This window comes from Chaetodon auriga, chromosome 22 (genome assembly GCF_051107435.1).
Source record: "Chaetodon auriga isolate fChaAug3 chromosome 22, fChaAug3.hap1, whole genome shotgun sequence".
NCBI classification, from domain to species: domain Eukaryota; kingdom Metazoa; phylum Chordata; class Actinopteri; order Chaetodontiformes; family Chaetodontidae; genus Chaetodon; species Chaetodon auriga.
The window spans coordinates 15,935,797-15,957,034 of NC_135095.1; the positions used below are offsets into that span (position 1 = coordinate 15,935,797).

Consider the following 21,238-nt stretch of genomic DNA (forward strand, 5'->3'; position numbering starts at 1 on the left):
CTCCTTTTAAACACGCTTCTTGTTCAGCGACCACTGATAATACCCAGAAAGGATTGTCTCCTACTGTACCAGTAATCCCCCGAGTTCCCTGTGGTCCACAATAAAAGCAAAAAAAACCCAAAACAAAACAGGAAAACCAGAAATGCCTTGACCAAATTATCCATGTGATAAAATAGACAGTGACTTCCAGCATCACAATTTTGTTCTTTTGCAGAACTGATTTCTTTGAAAATACTTATGTTCCATCTGGTGTGTTATTGCTTTGCTAGAGTTGGTGCCTTATTTTAGAGCATTGTATAGAGTTTGGGAGTGTCGGGAGGTTACAGAGTTGAATCGTGAAATCCACCTTATATTAAAAGCAAATCAGTGGCTGCTGCAGAGTGCACCTGTGTAGCTGCACAGCACTCACCTGAGCCACACACAGGGAAGGCAGCTAGTTTTAGTTTTGCTTTCTTTACTGTCTGTTGACACACCCAGATAGTCAAGTATGCTGAATGTTTTCCCTTGACTCTTAATATATTATCCTTACAGCTCATACTGAGCGAGAAGTGATGGATCTTCCGGTGAATGTCAGCTCACTGGGACTGACAACCGTCTCATTCGATTTATAAGCTCTCACGTAGCCTGGTCTCCCTGTGAGAGCGAGTAGGCTTAGCGCTGCAGAGTGATTATGTAGTGCAGAGCAGAAATAAAGTAAACCATACATTATATTTTACTGTTCTGAGATGTGAAACTGCACACATGTATTTGTAGATGTCTGAGCTTGGCTGTGTTTTAAGTTTCATTTAATTTGTCACTCATGAACACAGACTGATTTTCTGGGGATGTGATGGAGTGACTGATGACTGACAACATGCTATTATTCAGCCTGTGGTACAACACATTCATTCTGAATACTTCTCTGATGACAGTTTTGAAGGAAGTCTGTATTTTTGTTAGCCTTGTTAGCAGCTTGGCTAAATGAATGGCAATATCCGTCGGTTGGTCAGTTAACCACTTTGATCCAGACTGAGATCTCAACAGCTATTGGATGGATTGCCGTTCAGACATTAAGAAAACTTTGGTTTTCTTCTGATTTTTCCTGTAGCACCACCATGAGGTTGACGTGGGATTTTGAGTGAAATGTTTCAACAACTATTAAAGGGGTTGAAATTTGGTATCAGCATGCAAGTCTGCCTTGAGATGTAGTGCCATCACATCAAAATATGTCCAGAAGTACCTCAGCTGTACTTTGTATTTAGTGCTATTTAGCAAATGTTAGCATGCCAACACACGAAACTAAGCTAGTTAACATGGCAAAATATCAGCAAGCTAGCAGTGTCATTGTCTTTCTGATCGTGCTAGCATGATGACATTAGCATTTAGCTTAAAGCTCTACTGTGTCAAGGTCTGGCCTCACAGAGCTACTAGCATAGCTGTAGAGTCTGAGTCTCTAAGACAGGGGAGTCAGAGTAGTTTTATGGAACAACATCTCACCATTCGTGGCTTCAGAAGTACCATAATATTTCCCCAAACGGACTGGACCTCTATCAGTAACACTCTCATTCAGCCTTTTGCTGTGTCATTGCCAACACAAAATGAAATCCTCCTCCTTCACTGTCAGGGTTAGTATTCAGCCGTGTTTCCTTTTCAGACGGGACTGACAGCACTCCCTGTTCTCCTTTTTAATCTTGCTGCGCTGCTATTTCATTTCCGGCCTTGTTCATTGAATCAATCTGAGGGCTGCTATTCGATAATGGTGGGGTGACACCAGGCAGGCACAATTCCATGTCACTGGCAGATTTCGGTCTTTCTGCAAACACAGAAAGTGTAGTTCTTTAATTGATGTGTTATAATCCACATTATGAAAGCCAAGCTGATACCTAATGCATTTTAGGGGAAATGGAAAATGAGACCTTTTTAACAGCTTTATAGATTGGTTTCATTTTTAAAATGTAAAAACGGCTGTTTGTTAAATATGTTAAATCATGAAAATGAAAAAAATGGATAAAGAATAGCGTAGTGTTGATGCTCATTAAATTTTGAATGGTTTCTTTTCATCCACCACAGGATTAGACACTCTTCTCACAAAATGTGATCAAACCGTAAAACACAGAGGGCAGAAAAATGGAAAACATGACTGGAAGGAAAGAGGTCTGAAAGGGCAAGAAACAAGCAATCAGGTCATCAAAAAGTTTTTGAGCGAACCCCCAAGCCAAGCAAATTTAGATTGAAAACGATAGCGCCAGTGCCAGGTTACAGTTGACCCTCGCTCACCAGTGCTCGTTAGACTTAACGAGACGTCGGCTAATTTGAGTTTTAAGTCCACACAGTCAGCGTCGCGTGTGAAGTTGTTTGGATGAGTGATTCTGGAGAAAGCTGCAAGCAGCACCGCCGGAGGCCAAGCAGCCAGCCCATTCCCAGCAGGCACAGTTTGAACAGGCTGCATTTAAAATTCAGCATTAGATGTATAGAGTAGTATTTCCTCAGTGACTCTGGTGTGTGCTTGAGGCTGCCGTGTAGTGTTTAGTAACCATCAGATGGGGTGGCTCGTCCCTGTCAGTGTGGCTCCATGATCCTTACATAGTGAGAAAAAAGAGTCCCCTCTGGATAAGCTTAAGAGAAGACAACACATGGGAAAAGATGGCCTGGCATGTTCAAAATGACCACGGGGAAGCCATTTCCCACAATGCTTCAATTCCCCTGGCTCCTTGGTGTCGATCTGTCCTTTGTGAGCCAGAACGTCTGAGACACATTGCGGTCACCATGGGCTGCAGGAGATATGACAAACACAAAAGACAGACCCTGTTTGCTTCTCTGTGGAGAGAAGAACGTGAGCATCGTTGGTATTGTATGAGCCTAGCTGTCTTCTGGTTTCTTTCGAAGGCTGTCGAGGTCCATTTTTTAAGTTTCACAAAATTAGCATTCACCTTTAAGAGTAAAGAAATTGCTGTTCTCTAATTAAACACTGCATTCGCTGGATTTGCACTGCAGCACGTTCTGCTTTGATAATGGGGAACGGGGAAACAGTAAATGTGATAATCAGTTAATCAGTCAATTAGCTGCTGTGCAGAACAGCAGGGTAAATTCATTTAAAAGTAATTTAAATGTCAATTTATTTAGATTATAACTGTGAAATTTCTATCCAGTGCTGTTGCCAAGCTTTGCATTAAGACTTTTAACACATGCACTGTAGCAAAAGCTATGGAAAATATGTATATTTGAACTCAGGCTCCAGCCTGTTTGTCAAATCAGATTCTTCTCTGTTGCGTCCTACCTGCTGGATGGATACATGTCGTCCTGCGGCCTTATTGTGCCCATGTAGTCACAGAGCCGCGCTGTATTTATCTTTCACATGATCTTCCTATGGAGGTCGTCCATTGACAAACAGACATCATTCTATCAACTAAGTGACAAGTGTCTTTTGCAAATGTAATGTCCCAAAAAAAGCCAATCGGGGAGCAGATTGAATTCGGCCCCCTGACGTGCAGAGACATGTGTTATGTCTTCAGAGACAGACTTCAAACTTTTGAATTAGTCCATTTTCTCTTCATGTCCAGGCAGGAATAGAAAGCAACAGTGAGGGGGGGGAGGAGCGTCAGCTCCTGGTGTGTGTTAAATTGAAAGCAAGTTTTCTGGTGCCTTGAATTTATCACCTGAAAGACAGCTTCACGGCTGCTGCACATTTCAACGGGACCAAACGAGACGCAAAGCTGAGATAGCTCACTGCCTCACAGTTAGACTTTATTGTTATTGTCATATTGGGACCTCACTGGTAATACAGAGAGACTTTGTTGAAGAAATACGTCTCTGAACTCCAGGATACAGCATAATTACATTAATGAAAGCACAAGCAGTTCTTATGACATCCACCAAATGGGCTATATTTTTGGTCACGTTTGTTTATTTGTTCACAGTCAGACATCTCAAAAATGTGTGCACAGATTTTCAGTGCAGTTTAGTGGAAACTCAGGCAGTGAGCCAAAGAACATGTGATTAGTGTTTATATCCAGGAATTTTTTTTGAGATAAGGCCCTTTTTGCTGTTTTCTGATAATCTGCTTTTTAAGGAAAAGAAGCTGGTACATGCACTCATGATTGTCAGTCTGTGTAGTTTGATGACTATCTGGATCCTGATGAAAATGGCTCATTCGGTCATTTTACAGCACTGTGCACCCTTGGTGGAAGTATGCATTCTCTGTGAGCTTCTAGACATTGTTTTCTTTTCCGTTCTGGTTGTAGGAAGCAACAGCTGAAGGTATGTGAAAGTTTACTCATGATCATCGAAATTATGTCTATGTCGAGACATTCCTCTTGTGAAAGGCATTTGAAGTGACACAACATCAAATAATTGTTCAGAATCATCAGAGTGTAGTTTGTCTTTTCTGGAGGAAGTTGGCAGTGATGTCGTCTTTATGCAAATGAAATCTGGAGGCTGCTGTAAATAATGCAAATGACTTAATAGCAACAAAACAATCCAAACCATCGACTGAAAACGGCTCCAAAATGCGTCATTTTAAGAGTGTGAGAACACATTTGTCATCATGTGATTTCCTCCTGTTTTGAAAAAGTTGAAGCGGCACGGACCAATACTCAAATCAAGATATTTCCCCATGTTGCTGGCGCCACCACCATCAAACATGGCTGGCTGATATGAGTCTCTCCAATTAACAAGCAACTTGCTCACAAACTGTGATTTTCTTGAAATAAACCAATCAAAAAAGTGCAATAAAGTAAAACTCCCTCGTGCTACGGCTCAGATTAAAGGGAACAAACTGACTGCAATGCATTCTCTGCGCTTCTCAAAAACACTGACTGTAACTCCGTATAACATTATTACTTGATGACTGAGAGCCAGAGAGCTGGTGAGGAAAAAAGACCCACCGTTCCAACCCTCTTTGCTGATCGCTGACAGGAAGAGACAAATCGTCTCATGTTCCAAAGGTGGCAGAAAAGATGGGAGGCATCATATTAACAGGATCAAAGCCGCTGCATTCTAATCTGTTCCTCGACTATGTGAAATATCTGGGCCAGGCGAGCCTCTCAAACTGCTCTTAGATCAGCTTCTGGTGACTCATCACGATGCCTGAGCCCAAGGCACTTTCAAACCGAGTCAATGTCAATACGGAGCAACATTTGTTTTGTGTAACACCTCGGGGAGGCTAAAACATCTGAGTTTGGGAAAATGTAATGCTGTTTGAGTGGGCGGGCGTGGTTGTGTGTAGGTGTGAGGTAAAGACTGTGAGTCTAATCCTTCTTTCCCACTCCTCAGGGAGGGTGGGTGGTGCTTTCTTTCCTCATGTGGGATTAAGCTATGGTTTGGTAAATATTCAGAGACTAGAAGAAGGCCACTCTTACCGCCTGAAGAACAAACAGATTTGGCACATTCGGAACAGATGAGCACAGAACGACAGTCTTCTGGACTCTGTCATCTCCACACTTTGCTCTCTTCTTCTTCTTCGATGCGCAGTTTTTATTTTTTGATATGATAGTTTCTCATCTTCACCTAATTAAATAAGAAGCTTATGTTTGACATTCCAGATTAGTGTGTGAGCTAAATTCTGTTTCTTTTCCCCCTAATACTGGCTAAACAGTCCAAAAACAAACGGATATTGTTTTCTCTAATTTGAATTTCAGTGGTATTTTGTTTTAATTACCGCTCTTGTGTAATTCCACTTGTTGCTATTTCACTTTGAAATTCCTTGTTTTTGTATTTTTCCTCTTGCCGCTGAAGTGAATCCAAAGTTTAAGCCAAGCAGATGTTCGGTCGTGTCGTGTCCTCCCTGTAGGCGGCTTCGAATTGGACTGCTAATTGATTGATAGGCCGACTCCAGAGCAATTCAGTTGCCTCTCACCGTCACTGCGGCCCATGCCCATCTCTCTTCCTCAGCGCCGTAATGGCACACTCTGAGGCTAAGGTAATTGCGCTGAATTGTGTGTTTAGCAAACTTAATCTGGCAGGGAAATATTTGAACAGACTACAGGGGTGAACTCAATCACACTGATGATGCCTCGTGACTTTGCATATGAGCGCTCGCAGCCAAAAACTCGATGGATTAGTAAGACTATTGAAAATCATTTATGCAGCATGTCGGTCTCAGACATGGATTTGCTGCTGTAGCTGTAGTTTTTTTTCACTCTGTCTTCATGTTTTGACATTTTCCTCATCATATGCAATATTCCTCCATAATGAGCTCTTCTCAGGTGTTTTGCATCCTATGAAGGCCACGTGGGCCCCTTTGGAGCTCTGCTTGTTTTCTTAAAGATATGTAATTGCTTCATTTTTTCTGGATGGTTAAATGGTTCTGGCTATTGTTTGGTCTTTCAGCATCTTATTCTGAGGCAGTGGTTAGTGGTTCCCAACCGGTTTGACTTGTGAACACTTTAAAAAATCAGAATCACAATCAAAATCAGGTTGTTCGACTTTGATTTATTCACAAACTTAGACATGATCATCCTCTAATCATCTCGTGACCCACTGTTCTAGTTTCAGGCCAAATGTTTGTGAGGTGGCTACAGACGTAGTTGCATCTCTGTACTGAGCCTCAGAAAGGAAAAGGGATTTCTCCGCCGAGCTGACGGCAACCTGAGCCAAAACACCCAGATGCTTGTTTAATGCTGCGCTGGCTCATAGTCGCTTGTAAATTGAACATGGGAGTGTAATTCTAGGTGTCTGTTTGTTGTGTTCAAACACCGGCGAACCTTCTGCCTGCATGGCTTCATCAGTGCTCCCCCAACTTCAGAGAGGATTTTTAATTCCTCCTGTACCCGATGCAATTATTCCCATAGAGGATGAGGCAGATTAAGTTGTTTTTTTTTATGTTATTATGCTCTATCCTCTGTGTAGTGTCTGTTGGGACCATGTTACAAATTCTATTTAATGTGTAACTTCACCATTAGCAGTGCGTCAAAGTAGGTTTGCAGTTGAGTTGCTAGGTAACAAAAGGCCTCCTAAGACTGTGCTGTTATTTCTGAAAACTACGTCAGGTTTTTCACTCCTCTAAGAATAAATGCTGTGCTCACAAGCTGCTTTGTTAGACAGATAAACTGAGGAATCTTGCCAAAGCAAAGCTAAAATATCATCATGTGGAATTTATTAGGAGAAACAGGAACTTTTGTTCATCTTCAAACATGCTGGAGAATCAGGCTGCCCAGAAATGGAGATGGACTGTGGATGTGAAGCATGAAATGGAAGTGAATTCATACAGAAAGAAAAAATTAATGTTCAACCTTAAAAACAGCTGAAAATCAGGAACACATTTCACTCACTTCAGCAGCTCTGTGTTGGGGCCTCATCACGTGAGTGAGCAGAAGCCTGCATGTAAATACTAAAGCCTGATAGAACTCAGGACAAAGAACAGAGAAGTACCGCCAAAATCCCATCAGGAGTGCAAGATTTTTGTTTGAATCCAAATCCTGGTTTTCCATTAGACGACACCCACCTGAACTCAGGAGAACCCCTGTGACACGGCCATGACGTCATCAAGGTTTTAAGAATGTGTGTGTGCCCCTCTCTACCTTGCCTTTCCACTGCGATGTGAAGTTGTTACAGGAGGCGCATCATGCCCTGTGTTTTAAATAGCCTAGGCAACAGTCCTTTGACTCACTGGACAAGTAACAGACTGTGTTCACCAAACACATGTAGATCCTCAGAGAGATCAGCTGTTGTTTCAGTTGTGCTGTTGTGCTTGGAGTCAACCCTTCACTCTTCACCTTACAAATGCAGAGAGATATTGTAAACATTGCCATTTTAAGTAAGCAGTTGCTTTTGTGAGACTGTATCCATGGTTGGTTATTGATCCCTGATCTCAGGGCGGTGCCTTGTTATTATTAATTCATCTTGATAATTTTATTTGGTATTATTGGTATCAATAACTGCCCTTAATATCGGCAAACAACCAAACCTGCTCCTACCAGATCCCAACTCCTTTGAACATAATGAAAACGCCAGTCCTTTGAAAAAACGCAAGTGCAAGAACAAAATGACACATGCACCGTAATTGTTGGAGAGACAGGTTCAAAATGATGTGAATGTGATGTGAACATCTTGGGTAGAGTCTAAACAAATTCCAGAGTGCTTTTACCTCCAGAGCATGAAAGCAGCAAAACACCATGTGTCCCACCGGAGTAATTGTCACAGCATGGGGTCAAATTGACAGAGCACTCTGCCTCTTTCAGGCTGGCCCTCTCTGCGGATGCCCAAACTTTATTTTTTTAACAGCACCTAACTAATCATATCTTTTAAATTCATCCTGAAAAATGCAGAAAATGACAGCATTTACAGATTTAAATTTTTTTTCGCAATTTCCAAGCACACCTTGTCCCCTCGCACTTAAAGATGAAAAGCATCAGGCGGCTTTCAGGGCATCTGCTCTTGGTAATAAGAGTGAGGCAGCAGGAGCAAATGAAAGCCTAGTTGGGCCCTCAAAGGCAAGGGAGAGGAGCTGGAGTCAATGGACCCCTTTGCCCCTGGAGTCAAGCTTTTTACAGGCCTCAAGCTTTGATCATCTGCTGGAAAGCCCAAGCTGGAGAAGTACATTAAAGGCACTGGAGGGGCTCTCTTTTTATGATGCTAGTGCATTGGGCTTCATTTTGTGGCCTTGGTGCATTGCTCATATTAAAGGAACTGTATATATGAGTTGGCCAGATTCTGTTGATAAAATCGGTCAAAGTTTGAGCGTTTTAAACCAAAAGGAATCACTCTAACTATTCCAGAATACAGTGTGCTTCTCATTTTATGTGAAATCTGAGCGTTGTGGTGTTTGAGAAATGAAACACTTGTGACCTCTAGTTCCTGAATTAAAACGCTTTCACTCTCATTACTGCTATTATTCTACGGTATCATATACCAAGACCATTCTCACTTAAACTATTAAGAAGCGCGTTCGGGTTTAATCTGCATTATGTGATGTGATAACTGGATTATCAGTGCAGCAAACATACGAAAGGTGCCAATAATAACACCCATCTGATGATGCATTTTAGATACTGACGCACAGAATGTGAAAGATGCTCTTAAAGGGCTTGTTCCAAACGTAGAAAACATGACTGCCCCTCGAAAAGGAAGAAGCAAGAATGGACTGCTGTTTCTATGAAACAGCAAATGGATTTAACCACTCATGTTCTCATAATACTCCCCCAAAATCACGACAAGTATCTGGCATTGCACAGGTGCATGCGGCTCTTTTGCTGCTGTCACCATGGAGACGACCCCCCTCTGGCCTAGTTTAGTTTTCCTGCACTTCCTCACACATTAACATGAACGCAGCTCATGCAGCGCTCCACGGAGAGCACACACACCTGTTCACATGTTACGATTTACATTCTGCTGCCATAAACCAGAGGAGGGTAGAGTGTCTGATCTCCTCGTGGGCAAAGGACTCACATACGCCAAGGTTACTCGGACATCACATACACTGGACGTGAAGGTCAGCGGGCTTTATTTATGGAGCGTGTTTCATGCTGCTGCACTGTAAAAGGCTGAGAAGCATTGTATGTGTCTTATAGAAACTGCAGTTTTTCATAATAGATGCCATGAAAAATATCCTTTTTCTCCTTACCTTTCTAAAAATGTTTCACCCAAAAGTGGTTACTGCAAGAGATGTGTAATATTATTTATTTTATTAGGTTTTATTAAAATTTTCTTGATAAACAGAACATTGTTAGGGTTGCCCATTGTTTTGCTTATTTATTTGTAATTGAAATGCCTTTGTTGACTCCGTAATCTATAAAACATATAAAACGTTTACAAATACTCTGTGAGATCAGCCTGGTGCTATAGGTTAAACTCTAAGTATACTGTATTTCTGTAAACATAATAGTCAAGAATTTCAAACATACCTTTGAGCGAGCTCCGTGTTGAGCCAGACTGATTTTTATTGCCTGTAAATTGCTGTTTTCACCTCCAGTTTGAGCAGTGCGCTGCATACAAATCATCAATATATCTGAGGCATATTCAGAGATGAATGGCTTTTTATGGTTCATCGTTTGTGTTTCTTATAGGCGCGTGCCTTTAATCTCCTGATGTTTCATGTGGAGTTTCTCTGTATTCTTGTAGAGCCACTGAATTTCTTAAGTGAAGTGAAAAGAGACCTTTTTTTTTATTTATCAAAGATCTCTATAACCATCTCCAGTCTCTCTTTTATGGTATATCCCCATTCCCTACTCATACACTGGCTGTTCAGGGTCCCCGGGCATTTCATCATGCTTCATTCAATTGTATGAATAACAATCATCTCACCTCAGGTAGCTATAAGAGTATTGCCTCCAGTAGCTAGATAAACCGTTGTGGGAAATAACAGAAATGAGATAGGGATCAGCCATCCTTAGTCAAGATGGAGCCCACTCTCAAATGGCGGTCTGTCAACCAAGCGCACAACTATCTCTCCTGCTCCAGCAATTGCACAGCAGACCAGACACATGTCGACATCCATCATGATCATACGTGACCTGAACTGGTCTAGTTCATGAACAATGTTTACATAGAGTGAGTAGTACAGACGTAGCGACACAAGAGACATTGCTTGACCAAGCATTGGCCTGTATATCAGCATGTGCCTACCACGTGGGACTGTTCACTGGTTTGAGAAACAGGATTGTTGTGTTGCGTTGCAATGTGGAGTAGCTCCCATTCAAACCTTTAATTTTGTTCTGTGGAGGATTTTAAAATGTTAACAACCAGCTGCAAAACTGGTTGTTAACATTAGCTCTTTTGCCTCTATTAACATTTATTATAAAATTACAATTAATTGACATGCAAGATGACGATCTGCTATTCATTGATGATCTTTCAATCCCTTTCCCTCCAATAAACGCTCGTCAAACATTGTGTGTGGCTATGCACAGTATGGTTAAAGCTAAGAAACTTAGTTAAACTCTTCCCCCACTTTAAGGATAGGTCTGCTTATATTTCATATTCTTGCTATTGTGAATAAATCACATGAAAAGACCAAAACCAACAATGAATCCATCCTACTAGCAAGTATTTTCCATGTAGCCAAACCCTGATACTGCCCTTTCCTCTGTACCATACACCTCCATTGTTGTCACACATCAGTGAGCCTCACTGTTGCAGTGGGCGACGTGTTCCCTCATTACCATGAACTTGGACACCACAGTTTATTTTCAGTCCAATATACACCTTTCTGCTGTTGTCAATACTCACTAGAGCACCTGCTATGTATGAATCCATGGCTGAAAATAGTCCCCAACAACAACTATATCGCCCTGTTTGATTAATATTTAGTAGAAACTACAGGGCCCAGCTGTTTTAGGAAATTACTGAGCATTCTTTTAAAATGAAGCTATATATTTGTGACCCATGTGTGAAGAGATGTTTTCAGCACAGGACAATGGGCCACACATGGGGTAAGGAAGTAAAGAAGTACTGGGAGGTGGACCAGTGTGTTGGATTTGTTAACATTAAGAAAAATGCTGAATTCAGTCCAACCTTAAAGTGTGAAAAAACATTGGCTTTGTACATGCAGTCATCCTCTCTGTGACTTCCCACTGCAGTATAAGAACATGGTACTACTTTCTGCACTGGAATTAAACATTGGCAGTGGACCTAAGCAGTAATGTTGGCAGTTGCATTTCTTACAGAAGGTATTTGCAAATACCTTGTGTTCTGTGTTGGAGACAGGGTTGGCTGGGAAGATACAGAGTGCTTAAATGTACGGGAAGTCTTCTTTGGCTTACAGTATTTAGCCCACTGTGGCTGGTCATGTTAGGATAGAACTATAGAGAGCATAATAAACATGAATTGAGATGAGACATAAGAAGGACAGACAGTTCCAGAGAGCTTATAATTGGCCGTCACCTGATAAGCTGCAGTTATTTGAGGACCAGATTTACAGAAACCCTGAATCGGAGTCTGCTTTGGATCGCCTCAGACACCTGAGAGCTGCATCTCCAAAGTTTCTCCTCCTCACTGACAGTGAGTCACCCCCAAAGTACCTTGACACAGGGAGTAAACAAGCCTGCCTCTGTTCATCATTGTAATCTTGTTTGCTCAGAGGGCAGTGTCTGTGCAGGACAGCACACTGCCACAGGGATGAAGGCTCACGCTGGAGATATTGTGATCCCTGTTTTCATGTCTTTAAAGGAGACGGGATGTAGTGGCCTTGCAGCTCAACATGTGTGCACACAAGTGTCCCAAAAACTATGGGAAGCACAATGGGACTACAATTCAGGCTCTTGCAGCACTGTTGTTAAGATTTAGGATGGCCTTTAGCTTGAAAAATAAAGTTCCTTCAAAGGTTAGAGTGGAATTGTCCAATTACTTACCCTTTTGTAAAAACTAACCCCTGACTGTTGTAATTTGAAATGACTGCCTCCACATGAGGGGAGTTTACCATTCAAAGTGATCTCTGGGGTTCTTAATTACTCTCCCAGTGAGCAGCCATCAAGCAGAAAGAGAGGATCGCAATTTTGTCGCAACAGAATAACTCATCCACCGATACCACAGCTGCTACAGAGTCTGCATTGTACCGAGGTGCAGCATATCTCCACCCAAGACCTGATTCGACTTCTTTGGTGTGAAGAACAGCGGGCGGGGTGTTGTGATGGCGGATAGGAGCTTGGAGTCACATGGGAATTACAAGTGAGCTTTTCTTGCAAAAATAGAACTGTAAAAACGATAAAACGCAAGTCTCAATCTGAAGTTACAGCTTTACTGAGAGTCATGTTTTTTCATATTCGCTCCACTGTCGGGTGTCAGTCTCTGCACCTTGTAACATTTATACTTCACTGTCGCTCAGCAAACTGAGTGCAGCTCAGATTAAATCCTTATTATGGAAGAACAGAACAATGCATCAGGGTGGCAGCAAAAAGTGAAAGACCGCATTTAGAGCCCAAGAGATGAGTCGAGTGACTTATTGCTTTTATATTATGCTTTACATTAGATTCAGGAATAGGAGGATGCTGCAAAACAGCAGTTACATGAAGCTGATATGTAGAGACATACTGTACACTTTAAATATCTTCAGCTTTTGACCCGTGGAAGTATCTTCCTTCGAGCAGATGGTAAGCCTGGTGGAGACCTATGCGAATAGAGATTTACCTTATGTAGTTGGTCTGCACGGTGGAGCATGGCTGTTATTGGTCGTTGTGATGCATGCTGGGGAAACAGTTGCTAAGCGCTTCACAGGCATTTATTCTGTGGTGGGAGACACATGGATGTAATGTCAAAGCACAAAGGATCCAGCATTCCCCTCCTTATCCATTCACAAAAAGGCCTTCTGATATTAAAGATGCTTTTATGTGCTTGTGGAGCTTCTGAAGAGGGAAGACTTCCTCTTTGTTTCCTCTTTGCCTTCGCCTTGTTGCTGCAGTACATCACATTCAGTCATAGAAGTCAGTCTTTTTTCACGCGGGGTTGAAGTCAGTCTGAATGCAGCCTTAATCCTGTTAGTCAGTACAGTTCCTGTCTGTCCACAAACACTCCCACCTGCTCGGGAAGTTCAGCATTTTACAGCCACCGCTGTCAAACTCCAGGCCGGCGTGTGCCTGGTGTAAAGCTTGCATGAGGATGCACACAATACAAAGCACATTCTGGTGTTTGAAATCACACTGAGTTCATACTGTTTTTGTGTCTCCACATCCTTTATACATGTGGACCGCGCTGACATATCTGGGGCTTTCTGCCTCGCTGCCTGTCAGAGAGGAGAAACACTCTTGATTGGCAGGTTAAACTCTTCAAGGTCAGCTTGCTCTACAGCTCACCCTCTCAGGGTAGATTACTGTGGTAATGTCTCCCCTGTCGAGTGTCTCCCATCCCCCCCTTGACTGGTTCTCAGTATACACTCAGATCTAAAGATTGTGTCCTTGCCTCCTCATCATGTCGTTACATAAGCCACTGCACAGGTTGTTGAGCATGGAGATTGTGCTGCATGTAACATTTGCAATATCTGGGATGCTGTGAGAGAAATGAATGTCATTTCTGGTGGTGATATCAGTAGGTCGGGTTGGGGAAGGGAAATGGGATGCAGTTGCATGATTGCAGCTCCAGAAATTGGGCAACATCTGGCTGGGGTCAATATTCTTAACAGGGATTGCATCGTTTACGTTTGTCTTTGCCCAAGATTGTATTCAGATAGTCTGCACTTCAAGTCAGAAAACGATGATACTGAGGTTGAATAACGGTAAGTCTGCTGAAAACATGTGTCAGCTTTAAGTTTGGACGATTGAGATAAGAGCTATAGTCTTGGCATCCGGGGAGATCTAAGAGAACAACAAAGAGGTGGACAAATACCTCCGAACAGAGTGATATTTAGAAGAAGAATTGTTATCATGAATCCCAGTATTTTGTGGCAAAAAGCGGTTAAAAACTGATGAGCAGAAGGATTGGAGAAGAAAATGTGAAAACACAGCAGGAAGCAGGAACTGTGTTCCATGAAGCTTCACAAAAGAACATGTGCAGATGGCTGCTGAAAGCCACAAAGGCGAATGCTGAGTTTCTAGCGACTGATATCACGATGACATGCTCATTGTGTTCCGATCATGCTATTTGTTATGCATGCATATTTAGCAGCGCATTTGAAATGATGATGCATCATTGATTCGTGCACAGGATTGCAATGGGACTTGCTATCACCACAGCCTGCGCTCTCTGTATGTGATTTCCATGTGAGAGCAGCTGGAAAGTGTGTGAAAGTGTCAAGAGCATCCCATCAGCCCTCCCCGGGACCCAATATACAACTAATATATGGTGTTATTAGGGAAAATGAAAAGGGCTGCCACACGTTAACGCCCACAAAAACAAACACAAAATGTTCTTGTTGGTTTGAAGCTAAAATTCATGGACACATTAGGAATACTTTTCAAACAGAAAATACTGCACTTGGCTGACAGTTATGTTTTATTATATCAAATGCAACTGGAATGCCACTGAGTGACATAAATATAGTCCAATCTATCATGAATTACTACTTGTTTCTCAGTAGTGGGTGTAATTTTAATAAACTAATATTCTAATGTGACCGTGTATCAGCAGTAACATAAAGCATTTGTGTTTGAATGTGTCTAGTGCTGTGAAAGATGCCGTTTATTTACATTTTCCCTTTCCATTTGAATTTTAGAGTCTGATAAGGCACGACAGGTGCATTGAAATGTGAATGAATGCGCTGTCTGAGAATACTTTTCTTTTATATTCCTGCCAAGTAGAGGTAATGGCTTTTAATCTGTGCATCAGTTGGCTGGTAAATATACTTTTCACAGTGTGAGAGGGAGAATGAATGGCAATCATCAGCAGTCGTACCACATTCACACAGCTACAGTGCTCTTCCTGTGCTGGCAGATTACTTTTCAGTACTAGTTGTAGATCCTTAGAACAGGGACGTTGGTAAATTTTGGTCCGTCAGTCCGTCTGTATTCCACCAACTTCGGTTTAGAGATGGCCTAGGTTGCTATTTTATCCTAAGGCATCAGTAGGCCATAACGTACCCAATTATCTCATAAACCAAAGACCAAATTTCTGTTGTTTGTTGTGGATGTTCATTGTCCCAGAGGATGATCCATGCTAATTCTGATATCTTTCTGAGCTGAGCATCAGGTCAGTCTACCCACTCATAGTCCACTGGGGTTGATTCATCATAATTTTGGTGACCTGCTGACCTTTCGTACGCCATCATCAGGTGGTCGGGTAGAATTTCCAGAGGTTGGCATCATTAGTTGTTTACAGCGCAAACAACCATAAAGATTTTTGCCAACACCATGAAACAGATAATGAATTCTCACATTTGAGAAGCTGTCAGTCCACTTATTGATTCATTGACTTTTTCCAGCACTGAAATCAGTTAAGCTTAACTCCATTGATAAGACATCATGGTACATTATAAGCCTTGTGAAAGAAATGTAGGGCACAGGTGTAGACAGCACCCAGACCTCCACATTCCCCACCGGGGCTGTTTTGGAAATCTTCCCACACCCCCGCAGCAGGCAGCATCTGTTGGGAAGGGACCCCCAGCTGCTCTCTACTGGTTTTCCAACAGATGACTGTCCTTTCCCTGAACATGGCCAATTGTCTGTGAAAACAGTCCATCGGTAATGGATATGTGCCACCCCACCACTGACATGCACAGATTACTGAGCTGATGGAACAATCAGCCGGGGCAGAAGACGTAGGCTTATTTATCTGTGCCTTGCTTCTAGATACAGTTGTTTGAGGCCATTGTGCTCTTTGATTATTCTGAGGTTTCAAATCCAAAGCAGGCATGTTGTCTTTGTCTTGTGTACTCACAGTTTATTCCCTTCAGCAGAATTTTACAACAGATGTCACAATTTTTTGTCCCAAAGATCCCCAAAATTGATATAGAGTAACAACCCCGAGTCCATTTTGGTTATTTTGACTCTTTGCACATTTTTCTTTCCCCATATTTTCACACTTAGCAGAGCAGGTAATCTGTGAGGTGATGACGGTGAATTATACCAAACAAAGATATTTTCCTAAGGAACCTCTGAAAGTATGTCAGGGACACCTGCAGCTCACTGTGAGAGCTAGCAGAGGATAGACCACTGTTTCATTCATTTGTACAAACATGGTCTCTCTCCTCTTTTTCATCTCTAGATCTGAATGACTGCTGGAGAGCGTGGAGGAAGCATTGAAAGAGACACTGCAGCACAGCGTTAAAGGTTGGTTTTCTTTTCTTTTTATCAGGTCTCCATGCTTCAGTCCATACCGTATTTTATTTAAAAAAATGATATTTTATCGTTGTGTTATGGCACTTTTAAGGTTGTGTTAGATTTCGTTGGGAATTCATTAGGATGTAAATTTAATGGACCATAAAATGCATTTGCCCGTGCTGAATGTCATTCTTTTCCAATTCCAAATGACAGCTTTCCTGCTGCATTAAAATATTATCTATGTATTATAATACTATAAATGGTCGCATGAGGACGGACGATGATGTGTATAACCTTTTCTGCACAGTCCACTGTGTGTGGAAAAAGTTGCTCTGTGTGAAACGACTGAAGTTGCTTAGTTGCATAATTTGCTGGTTTGATTAAAGCTCATTTGACTGGAACACAGTCAAACCCAGAGTGTACTGTAAACTCACAAAGAGGCTGACGCTGTGAATATATGAATAGAAAATTAGCAAGTCTGCTTTGACCCTGGAGGACACGGCTGCTGCTCGGAGCACCAATTTGTGGATGCGCCCTCTGTTTAGATGCTGCGTATGGAAAACCAGCGAGCTGTCAGATATGCAGATTGCCCCTTGGCAAGTTTAGCCTTCACGTCGAGAGGATGGATTACTTATCGGTTCAATGCTTATGTGCAGAACAAAGTCTTATTGATTTTAACTTATATCACGGGGGAGTAGAATGACATGATGATTGTACGTTATATCCACCTGTCGTCGTACGAGCTGTGTTATCAGGAGACAAAGAAAAACAAGATGAATCATGTGTCATCTGGGGTTCTGACAACAACTGTTTCTCATGCTGAATGCTGCACAGAGGAAGACTGGAGACGTTGTTGTTGAGTATCAACACGTTCCCACGTTAAGGTGGAAAGTTAGATGTACAGTGTGTAGCAGGAACCAGTGGTCTTCTTCATACCCTCCTTTAATAGCAAATAGAACTTGATTGGTTGTTCTAATGTGCGATTATTTTTGTAAATCACAAACATTCTCATCATTCAACAAATTTCTCATTATTTTGCGCATGTTCCCAAAGTCATACAGCATAAAATTTTACCCTATTAAAATACCCAACAAACCTACAACATATTGGTACAATTACCACTGAGCAAGATGCATTACATCAGAAAATACTCTCCACGAGTGTTTTTAATATGAGGCTGCAACAGCAGGAAATGTCGGGTTTATATGCGCAGTAACTTAATACTGCATTTTCTCATTGAGAACAATTGCATGAAACTATGATGCTGTTGGACTTCTGTAGCTCAAAACAATGTTTTCCAGTGTGGCAAAGCAGAGACTTTATTCGTGCTGACTCTGGCATACGGGTTTTGATATAACCTGGTTGTTTCATTTGTATTTTGTCATGCATTCAAACTTGTACAACCCTCCCAGCGCTGTCAAACTCCATCCTCTCACTCCACACTTCTATGTTAAAGTCTGTATTCAAGCGCCAGTGCTGGTTCAGGCAGGGTTCAGTGGCTATTTACTGAGGCACTGTGAGGGATTCTGGCCTTGTTAAATCCTATTTTGTTTTGTGAGTATGGAGCTCGGCCTCCTCCAGGCTTGTGAAGGTGGAGGACGAAGCCGGCGTGCCGACTGGGGACCCAAAGAGCAGTCCAATTTTTCATCCTTATTGCTCATGACATATCCGAAGTGGCAGAGCGCCGTCCACGAACAGAGGGGGGGAAAGTGAGAAGCGTGCAGCTCAGACAGAGCGAGAGGAGTGCATCTCTACTTCCGCCTTCTCGAGTCCTGAGCAGGGCCCCAATTTTCTTTGCTAAAACAATGCAATTCACCAGCATTCATCAGGGCAGACGGGGTTAAACTAAGAGTCCCAGGGTTCCCTGCTTCTCTGTAACTTACTCCGCCTTCAGGCTTGTAGTTTCGCCGGAGAATAAATGCAAGTTTTGAAGCTTGCAAACAGAGAAGTGTATTAGAGACCAGCTTACTCCTTGACACTGGCTAAATGAAGACATTACACCCACCTCCACTCCCCCCCCCTTTCATCCTAGCTTTCTGTAGGCTTGAGCTTCCTTTGCAGGCCTAATTCTTTCCAGTGACTTGTCATATTTGTTGAACCATCTGTCTTTTCAAATCACATGTGAATCGCTGCTTGCGTGTATAATTTGTTGAATTATTCCAATGCAAATTATGTACTGCATTTTGATTAAGACAGCTCTGTGTTGAGGAAGATTTTGTGCCAATCAAGTGTCGTAATTTTAGCTTGATTTTAGTTTTTGCTGTGATTACTTCTTGTTTTCCTTCTCTCTTAATTTCATCCTCTAATTCACATCCTGTGTGGATGTGAACAAGGGAAACAAGCTCCCCATACGATACTAGCAGTAGTCAGTACAGCACTAAGTATTTTTGTTTCCTCGTGAAAGGAGGAGTCAAGTTTTCTTATTCAAATCACCGCAGTGTGTTTTCTTAAGCGTTTCTCTGAACTGAATAAACAGTGTCACATGCAGGCAGTGGAGTGATGCAGGGCCATGAAGGGCACTGTCAAGGTGACTTGTGGGGTTGGCGAATAGGAGGTGGGATCTTTCGTTGCGGAGGTGTGACTTCGGAGAGCCTACGTGACTTCCTGAGAGAGATTTCCCCCCACTTTCCTTTCGCTTCCATTCTCACGGTTGAGATTAAGATCTCTTGTTGTAATTATTGCTGTGTGAGGCGGCCTAATTCTGCCAAGTTGATAGCATCACACCCGTCAGGTGCTAGAGAGGGTTTCTGGCACCAGCTGTTCATGTCCTCTACATGTTCCAGTGGGCTGCAGTGGATGCTAATGGCACCGTTATGTGATACATGTCTGGTGATCGACTTGTTTCTGGAGAGCTGCCAATCCCTCCCTCCCTCCGCTTCCCTCCAGTAAACGCAGGAAGTAGAAGAGATGACGACAATGAAAAATAGACAAAAACCCTTGGGTGTCTGGCGTTTTTAACACCTGATGGACAATAAGGGCATCAATCATCCTCTGCAGTCCCAAGAAACGTATGTCTGGCCGCCTTTCCCCCCAAACACAGGTGCTCGACAGGCAGAGTCAATTCTGCCTAATGAGCAATTGTGCTGCCGTGTACTGTACTGTCTGTTGTGCACAGCAAGGCACAGATCCAACCAGACTGCTTTCATCAGCATGCAGACAGAGTCCATATCCACGTGAATCCGTTTTGTCAGCACACGTTTCTTGTCTCTGGAAAAGACCGTTTTCCCGTATAGGTATAAGACCCGAACACCCAGCTGGAACAGAAGGAGTGAGAGGGATTATACCAGAAAGCCACAGCTGGTAAATGCAGTCTAACCTGACATATCATGACTGATTAGTAATTCTTGATGACCTGACTAAAATCTGTCCATTAACAAACATTTAAAATGTCCTTATAGATGTGTGCAGCGATCATCATTAATCCACAATGCGCTCCATATACATTATTAAGGCTCATTCAGGGATACTCACACTCATGGAACTTAGCTTCCTTGCAGTGCTCCTCACTGTAAACAGATTAATAACATGACACAGATTAGTTTAGGTGCTTGTTTATGAAACTAGATTCCCAATATTATAGACCATAGTACATTACACCTGTAATGTATTAAAAGCAATTAATGCATCTCATAACATGTGAACATCATGGTGGAGATAATGAGCGTTACGCTGAAGACGGCACAACTTTCTTCAGGCATTTCTTTATGTTGTTAGAAATACAGAAATGTTAATGCATTAATGGCCTGTTAGGTTTGTTAAAAGGTGTTTGGTATGAATAACAGGACAATTATAAAAAGGTTAAATGGCAGGCAAAACAGACTTAGACATGAACACCATGACTGATTAGGTTATGCTTGCTTAGTAAAGAGCTTCATATGAGCCAGAGTAACCAGCTAAACCCTGTCAGCACAACCCACAGCAAACACTTTATTTCACTGGATGATCTAACAGGAATTCTTTGCCTCAGTAACTGAATTACTTGGGACTCTCTGATCTGTTGCCTGCACTTGGCAGAGGAGCAGGATTCTTTATTTTGGTGGACTGTCAATACAACTGTGGGTGTTCAGATAAGAGAGTTGCCTTGATCATAAAGCTTGAGTGATTCAAAGGAAATTAAAAGGGACAAAATGGCAGGATTTAAAGCGAGAGTAATCAATTGATTTCCTGTATGGCAGGCAATTAATTACATGGTAATAATTCATTTCAGTGAGGTCACCACCCCTGGTTGCAGTTTGTTGGAGTGTGTGTAGGTGCTCACGTGTGCTGGAGTCCACGTTCGTATGTCAGTGTGCATTTGTGTTTGCACTGAAGCTTGAGCAGCATGGAGGTAGGTCTGGAATGTTATCTTCCCCCTGCAGCTTATGGATCTATTGAACTGGGAGTGATGCAGCTTAATGTTGGGTGACTGTCACACTGCACAAGTTGACAAACGAATGAATTTAAAATAACAGTTGCTGACAAATCCGAAGCTTTAGTGGCATCAAGATGAATTTACTGCGTAGCTTAACGAGGATTTTAGTGGATAAGATGTATTTAAGTATCATGTTGGACATTGCCTTTTTCTTAATATCGCAGTCAAGGACTCGGACTTTACATGCGCAGAGAATGCGAGATTGCATTCGTGCTTGGGAGTTGTTGTT

The 21,238-nt window shown here is 42.2% G+C and overlaps 1 protein-coding gene across 4 annotated transcripts in view; it reads left to right on the forward strand.

Moving 5' to 3' along the window:
- Positions 1 to 21,238, forward strand: part of syt1a (synaptotagmin Ia) — a 146,533-nt gene that overhangs the window by 40,969 nt on the left and 84,326 nt on the right. For all 4 annotated transcript variants that reach the window (XM_076722090.1, XM_076722093.1, XM_076722089.1 and 1 more), the window contains exon 3: positions 16,543 to 16,607. The gene's annotated coding sequence lies outside the window, so the exon portion shown is untranslated. The remainder of the gene's footprint in view (positions 1 to 16,542; positions 16,608 to 21,238) is intronic.